A 7010-nucleotide genomic window follows, 5' to 3' on the forward strand; every position below is an offset into this window, starting at 1 on the left:
TCCAGAGGTTAAGAATCCCCCTCTCAATGCAAGGGATGCGCATTCAATCCCCGGTCAGGGAACTAAGATCCTACAGGTCCCCAGGCAACGGAGCTGCCCCACAACTAGAGAACAGGAGTCCACACAGCAACAAAGAGCCCTCAAAACCAAAATTTAAAAACAACAAACAAAAAACAGTGAGGCCTGGCACACACAGACTCTGCACTGCCCCCAGAATAACCATCCTGGTTAGTTATTCTTCAAGAAGCAGGGGAGGGTCTTCTGAGCAGGAAGAGAGAGTGGACCATTCAAAACTGTCTTCCGGAGGAGCCACACCGCAGTGTCCCCGCTGAGGAAGCAGGTAAGCCCGAGACACCCACTCCCTTGTTCTGCAAACACCCAGGGCAGCTCCCTGTGCATTCGCCCTGCTCACACTTTCTCATTTGATTTGCTCCCTGAGGTTGCAGGTTAGGGCCCATTTTGCAGACAGGGAAGCAGGCTGGGAGAGGGCAGTGTGATGCTCATGAGGCTCAGGGTCACACAGCTGGGCACAGCTGGAACCCGGGCCTCCTTTCCAAAGCATCCAGGGTTCCCAAGCAATGGCACCAGCCTCATCACTTAACGGATCTTATTCAAATTTTAGAAAAATACAGATTCCAGATCCCACCCTTGGAAAGCTGTACTGTAGGGGGTGCCTGGAGAAGGTGTGTTTTAACAAGTTCTGGGAACCAGTGCCCTTCTGGGTAGTCCCGGGCCAGGAGGAGGGAAGGTGTGGAGGAGAAGGCAGAGTGACCACTGCAGGGAGGGAAAGATGGGGGACCCAGACAGAACCCTGGACGCAGGTAGACCTGGCCCCAGTTCCGGCCCTCATTTCGCCCAAACCCACTCCTCCTCTCTGCAAGAGGCTTGTAACTTACTTGATACCACATCCTGCTGCTTTCATCTCGCCTTCCTTTTCCCTCTGAATAATCTCCTTCCTCCTACTGACCTAAAGAACTTTATTTACCCGAGGCCTGGGATGGGCCAGCGCGCACGCGCACGCGCACACCCATGCACACGCGCACACCCATGCACACGCGCACACAGAGTCACGCAGGGATACCGAGAGGGTGTAAACACGGATAAGCTGACAGCGCCAAGAGTGAGCTTCTGGAGAAAAGCAACCACTGTCTGGGGGCCCACGCTCGCTGGAGGTCCTGGTGACTGAGGACCCCTGATGCCAAGGCTCCCAGAGAGAGAGCGCTCCCAGACGGGAGAGCAGGCTCCTTGACCCGAAGACACAGGGCAGCCTCGAAAGAGGCAGCAGGAGGCTGCGGTCACAGTCGGACCGCACAGACGCCTCCAGCAGTGGCTACTTAGGTAAAGATGGACAGCCGGCATACCCTTCTGTCTGAGATTACTGGGCACGCGTGTGTGCGAGTCGTGTCCCCGGCAATGGGCCCTATTCTCAGAGGCAGAAGACGGCAAGATCTGTCCAGCGCACTGGCTGCAGCCTGTGCTTTCAGGGCGCACCTGTCTCCAAGTGTCCGCGGGCAGCTCTGGCTCTGCCTCAAGCCCCTACGCGTGCACTCCGCGTCCCCGCGCCCCGGCCACACACCTGCAGTCCCCGCTGGGCGCCGAGTCCCTCTCCAGAGGCGACTCCCTGCGACTCCGGGTACCGTCGCGACCACCGCGCCGGAGCTGGGGACCCGCGCGGCGAGTCCCAGCATCAATCGGGGCTCCGCTCAGACGGCGGACTGGGGGCGGGGCCATGCCGGGGCGGGGCGGGGCCATGCCAGGGCGGGGCGGGGCAGGCCGCCCAGCCGGACTCTCGCGCCACCTGGTGGCCGGGCGGTGTCGGCCTGGGGCCAGCCTGACCCCAAGCATCCTCGGAGTCCGGCCCGAGCCCACCGCGCGTATGAGGACGCCCAGCTCTGAGCTCCTCTGCCCTCGGAAGGAACAGGTCCTGGCTGAGGGCTGGCCAAGGCCGGAGGGACGCCAGCGACCCTCCCCCACGTCGCCCCCAGGAGTAAGGTGAGGCTTGACCAGGGGGAGCGGAAGCGCGGCTTGGCAGGGCTGGATGGGTGGGCGGAGCGGGCGAGGGGGCTGGGGTGGGGGCTTCGGGGAAGGAGGAAAAAGGGGAAGCTCCGACGAGTTGCTTCCTTCTCGCACTGCGCCCCAGCGCCCCACTTCCTCCTCCTACTTCTATTTTCTACGGGTGCTCTTAACCTTTAAAATGCCTGCACCCCTGCTGTGCACACGGGCCCGCGACCCTCGCCCTTCGTCCTTGGGCAGATATCTTTCCAGAAATACCAGCCCATCCAGACTTTCGGCCCGGCTGCCCCAGCCTCTGGTCTGACTTCCTCACCGTCCATCACCAGTGGCTGTGACTGCAGCCATTTCTCCTGAAGGCGGGGAGGGGTCGTCTCCAGGGTCCAGGCCCTCTTCTGGCGCCCTCCCCGACCCGTTCTCCCCACAGGCCACGCGAGCAGATGTGTTTTTTTACCCAGAGCCTGAAGAACTTTTAGGGATCCCGGAAATCACTGCTCTTCCCCATGCCTCCGTTTCCTCGTTACAAATTAGGAATGAGAAGGTTGGCTGCTGTTGTGCGAGCAGCTCTGGCGACGAAAGAATAGCAGTTTATTTCAGAGGTCACAAAGGGCGAGGCTGGAATTTCCATTTTCACTCTTGAATGGGACTTGTGTCACAATATCTGTTAGAGGCATTCGAAATCGGCCTCAAGATCAGCCGTTAGTGTTGTCAGAAGCCACAGCCCTACCTGAGGCTTTGAGAGATGGGACTGCCAATGATTTTTCTTCTCCTGACTCACTCAATACCAAGAAAAAGCAACTTCCCCAAAAACACAGAAACAGAAAGTACTCGTGAATGAGCACAGAGAACTGGTCCCAGCCACTGTTAGAGACGGGAAGGCGCTCAGAACCTCGAGCACTTCTTCTCTTGCATGGACCACCCAGAGCACCCACCCCCCACCGTTTTACAAACAAGGAACCAGAGCCACAAAGTCTGTGAGAAGACATCCTGGAGGTCTTTCATCTTGAGAAGGGTAAACAAGGACTCTGGTCTCCCCAGTCCTTACTTTTTCCACCACAAAAAAAAAAAAAAAAGAAAGAAGGGGGAAGAGGGAGGCAGCCCAGAGGTGGCCAAGTCGGGAGGAAGGGCTGGAAGGGCTCTGGAAGCGGAAAGTTAGTAGCAAGAAAGACACAGCATGAGCGGGATTGACATGGTGGATCCTGAGAGTGCTTTGAAAGCTACAGGAGAAGTTATGGCATCCTTGACTTTTTCCATATCCTTGATGTCCCTGAAACTGGAGGTGGAAGAAAGCTGAAACAGAATTGCCCACTAGGGTTTACTATCAGGGAGCTGGGCATCTCATGAAGCCCACTTGGTCCCATCCCACATCAGGGGGACTTCTGTAGTGGTCCAGTGGTTAAGACTCCTCACTCCCAATACAGGGTACCTGGGTTGGATCCCTGGTCAGGGAACTATATCCTGCATTCCACAACTAAGAATTCCCATGTCACAGCTAAGACCGGGTGCAATCAAATAAATTGAAAAAAAGTGGATCCAGCTCTCCTGTTAACCATCCCCACTCTCCCCCTCAGCTCTGTCTGTGTCTCCCCACCCCAAGAGGGCAGAACAACCAGGAGATCTGATCAGCACTTGACAGCTATTGGCCAGGACTTCGAACTACAGCCACCCAGGACTGGAGCAGGGTCAAGAGCTACACAGCTCAGATTCAAGGACAAAACTAGCAAGATGGTGTTGGTTTGCTAGATAGAGTACGGTATTTCATGATAGCATTGTGGGTGCTCTCTGCCTCCTGAAACAAGCCCAATGGACATGTCAGAACCCCCCCCCCCGCTCCTTTTTCTTTCCCCTACATATCTTTTTCATGTTCTTCTTACTAGTTTTTTAGCTGGTGGCATCTCACATTGTATCTTTTCAACAGGCACAGTTTGTGTATTGAGCATTATAGGAATATTCTTCACTTCCCCTGAGAATTACGTGTGCTTCCGTTTCTCCTGAAGCTCATTTCCCTCTTGGTCTCTTGTTTTTCCGCATTTGCTAGGGACATGATTACACACTTTCACCTAATTCCATTATAAGAAAAATAACTACACAAATATAAAGTCTGGCAACTGACCCTTGACCTTGATGTCTGGGAACAATATGGTATGGAGACAATAGGATGTGAAAAAGATGTAAATGAGGAGTCCTCTACAGTAGCCCCCTCACCCAGGGGGCAACTTTAGCTCACTGTCATCCTATGAGAATGCAGGACTCACATGGTCAGATTTTATCATTTGTAAAGAGAAACCAAAAATTGGAGCTCTTAGTCTGAAATCTCCTGATTTTTAAATGCTGGAAACTAATTTAACACAGTATTTTACACACACACCCCCCCCCCTTGCAAGCCAAACCAGACGTGACCTGCCAACTTTCAGTTTGTGACATCTGTTCTATATTATACAGGTGGGAGCTGCACTGTGAGACCTCAGTTATTCCTGTTAATGTGAGCTAATTTGTTCCCACTGACTCAAGAGATACAGTTTACGCAAGGGGCTGGGGGAGGGGGTGTGAATGTTAAGAGTTTATTAATATTGTTCATCATATGAATAGGACACAGGAGAAAAACCACATAATTATCCTAATAAGATGAACCCTGATGAAAACTCTTAGTGACTGGGAATAAAAAGACTTTGTCAAGATGATAAATGTATTTATTTCAATGCAACAGACAATGTGATACCTCAGTGATGACCTGGAATGAATAATATAATCCTTGATAACAAAGACAACCCTATGAAAACAAGGAGCAAAACAAGGATGTCACACTGTGAAGAGTGTGAAATTCAAGGAAAAACAATGAGAAGAAAAATAAATGAGATGTGAATTTGGGAAGGAAGAGACAAGCTTATTATTTGCAAAAGATATGATTGTCTAGCTAAGAACCCATATCTAATGGATTGGGGAATATTTAGAACTTATATGCAAGCATAGTAAAGTAGTTGGACACAAAAATAAATATATGACTTTCAATAGTTTTCTATACAGAGCAGTGACGAAATAGAAAAGAGTTCATTCATCCTAGCAATGAAAAAAGCCTAAGAAAAGGAAATTCAAGGGGCCCAGAATAGCTAAAACTACCGTGAAAAAGAACAAAGTTGGAGGATTCAAGCTCCCTGATTTCAAAACTTACCACAGAGCTATAGATAGATTTATAGGTCGATGGATAAAGTTGAGAATCCAGAAATAAACTCTCACATTTACAATCAATTGATTCTTGTTAATATAGTGGTGAGTATCCCTGCCTGTTACACAGGAGACTAGGATTCGATACCCCAATGGGGAGGCAACACCCTCCTTGGGGCCCCAGTGGTTAAGAACCCACCTACCAATGCAGGAGACATGGTTTCGATCCTTCTGTCAGGAAGATGCCCCGGAGAAGGAAATGGCAACCTAATCCAATATTCTTGCCTGGGAAATCCCATGGGTAGAGGAACCTGGCTAGCTACAGTCCATGGGGTCGCAGATGTGACTTAGCGACTGAGCACACGTGCACGCTCATCTTTTTGATGAGGGTGTCAAAACAATTCAAAGAGGGAAAGAATTATTTTCAAAAATGATGCTAAGACAATTGGATAACCATATCCCCCCAAAAAAGAAACTGAATCCCTACTTCCCATTACACATGGAGATTAACTCAAAAAGGAATAGAAGAACTAAATATAAAAGTTAAAGCTATAAAACTCTTAGGAGAAAATATAGGTGTAAATCTTCATGACCTTGGACCTGGCAATGGTTTTTAAGATATAACATAAAAAGGGCAAACAACCAAAGGGAAAAACAGATAAGGCGAATGTCATCAAAATTTAAAACTTTTGTGCTTCAAGGACCCCATCAAGAAATAAAAGACAACCCACAGCATGGGAGAAGATTTTTGCAAATCATATAAATATGATAGAGACTTTAGAATATACAAAGAATTACTATAAATGAATAATAAAAAAAAGCCAATTGAAAAATGGGCTAAGGATATGATCAGGTATTTCTTCAAACATCTATAAATGACCGACAAGCATACGAAAAAAATGCTCAACATCATTAGTTATCAGAGAAAGGCAAATCAAAACCACAGTGGAAACACCACACCCATTGAATAAAAAGATTATAACAAGTGTCAACAGGAATGTGGAGAATTTGGAGACCTCGTACATACATGAATGCATCTGAGAGTTGGACCATAAAGAAGGCTGAGTGGCAAAGAATTCATGCTTTCAAACTGTGGTGTTAGAGAAGACATTTGAGATTCCCTTGGACAGCAAGGAGATCAAACCAGTCAATCCTAAAGGAAATCAGTCCTGAATATGTATTGGAAGGACTGATGGTGAAGCTGAAGCTCCAATACTCTGGCCACCTGATGTGAAGAGCTGACTCACTGGAAAAGACCCTGATGCTGGGAAAGATTGAAAGGAAGAGGAGAAAGGGACAACCCAGGATGAGATGGTTGGATGGCATCACCAACTCAATGGACAGGAGTTTGATCAAACTCTGGGAGATGGTGAGGGACAGGGAAGCCTGGTGTGCTGCAGTCCCTGGGGTCACAAAGAGTCGGACATGACTGAGGGACTGAAAACAACATGCATACATACACTGCTGATGGGAATGTAGAATGGTGCTGATGCTTTGGAAAACAGTTTGTCAATTCCTCAAAAGGTAAACATAGAGTTACCACGTGTGCCCTTTGTGCTAAGTTGCTTCACTTGTGTCCAACCTTTTGCAACTCTATGGACTGTAGCCTGCCAGGCTTCTTTGTCCAAGTTACCGTATGATCCAACAATTTTACTCTTGGGTGTATACCAAAGAGGAGTTAAAACATGTGCACACAAAAACTTACATACAAATATCTATAGCAGCATTATTTATTAGCCAAGAGGTAGAAACAACACAAAAACTGACGAATGGATAATTCCTCAACTGATGAATGGATAAATAACATATTGTATATTCATACCATGTAATATTATTTG

At 48.9% G+C, this 7010-nt stretch overlaps 1 protein-coding gene across 6 annotated transcripts in view; it reads right to left on the reverse strand.

Annotated features, from left to right (window-relative positions):
- PIK3R5 (phosphoinositide-3-kinase regulatory subunit 5) overlaps positions 1–2995 on the reverse strand; it is a 75883-nt gene extending 72888 nt beyond the window's left edge. For 3 of the 6 annotated variants that reach the window (XM_070389480.1, XM_070389479.1, XM_070389475.1), the window contains exon 1: positions 1577–1712. The gene's annotated coding sequence lies outside the window, so the exon portion shown is untranslated. Of the gene's footprint in view, positions 1–896; positions 989–1576; positions 1713–2464 lie in introns of those variants that run through there. The other 3 variants (XM_070389478.1, XM_070389477.1, XM_070389476.1) reach the window with 3 other exon arrangements.
- Between the last annotated feature and the right edge of the window lie 4015 nt (positions 2996–7010).

The sequence above is a fragment of the Bos mutus genome, chromosome 19 (assembly GCF_027580195.1).
Source record: "Bos mutus isolate GX-2022 chromosome 19, NWIPB_WYAK_1.1, whole genome shotgun sequence".
NCBI classification, from domain to species: Eukaryota; Metazoa; Chordata; class Mammalia; order Artiodactyla; family Bovidae; genus Bos; species Bos mutus.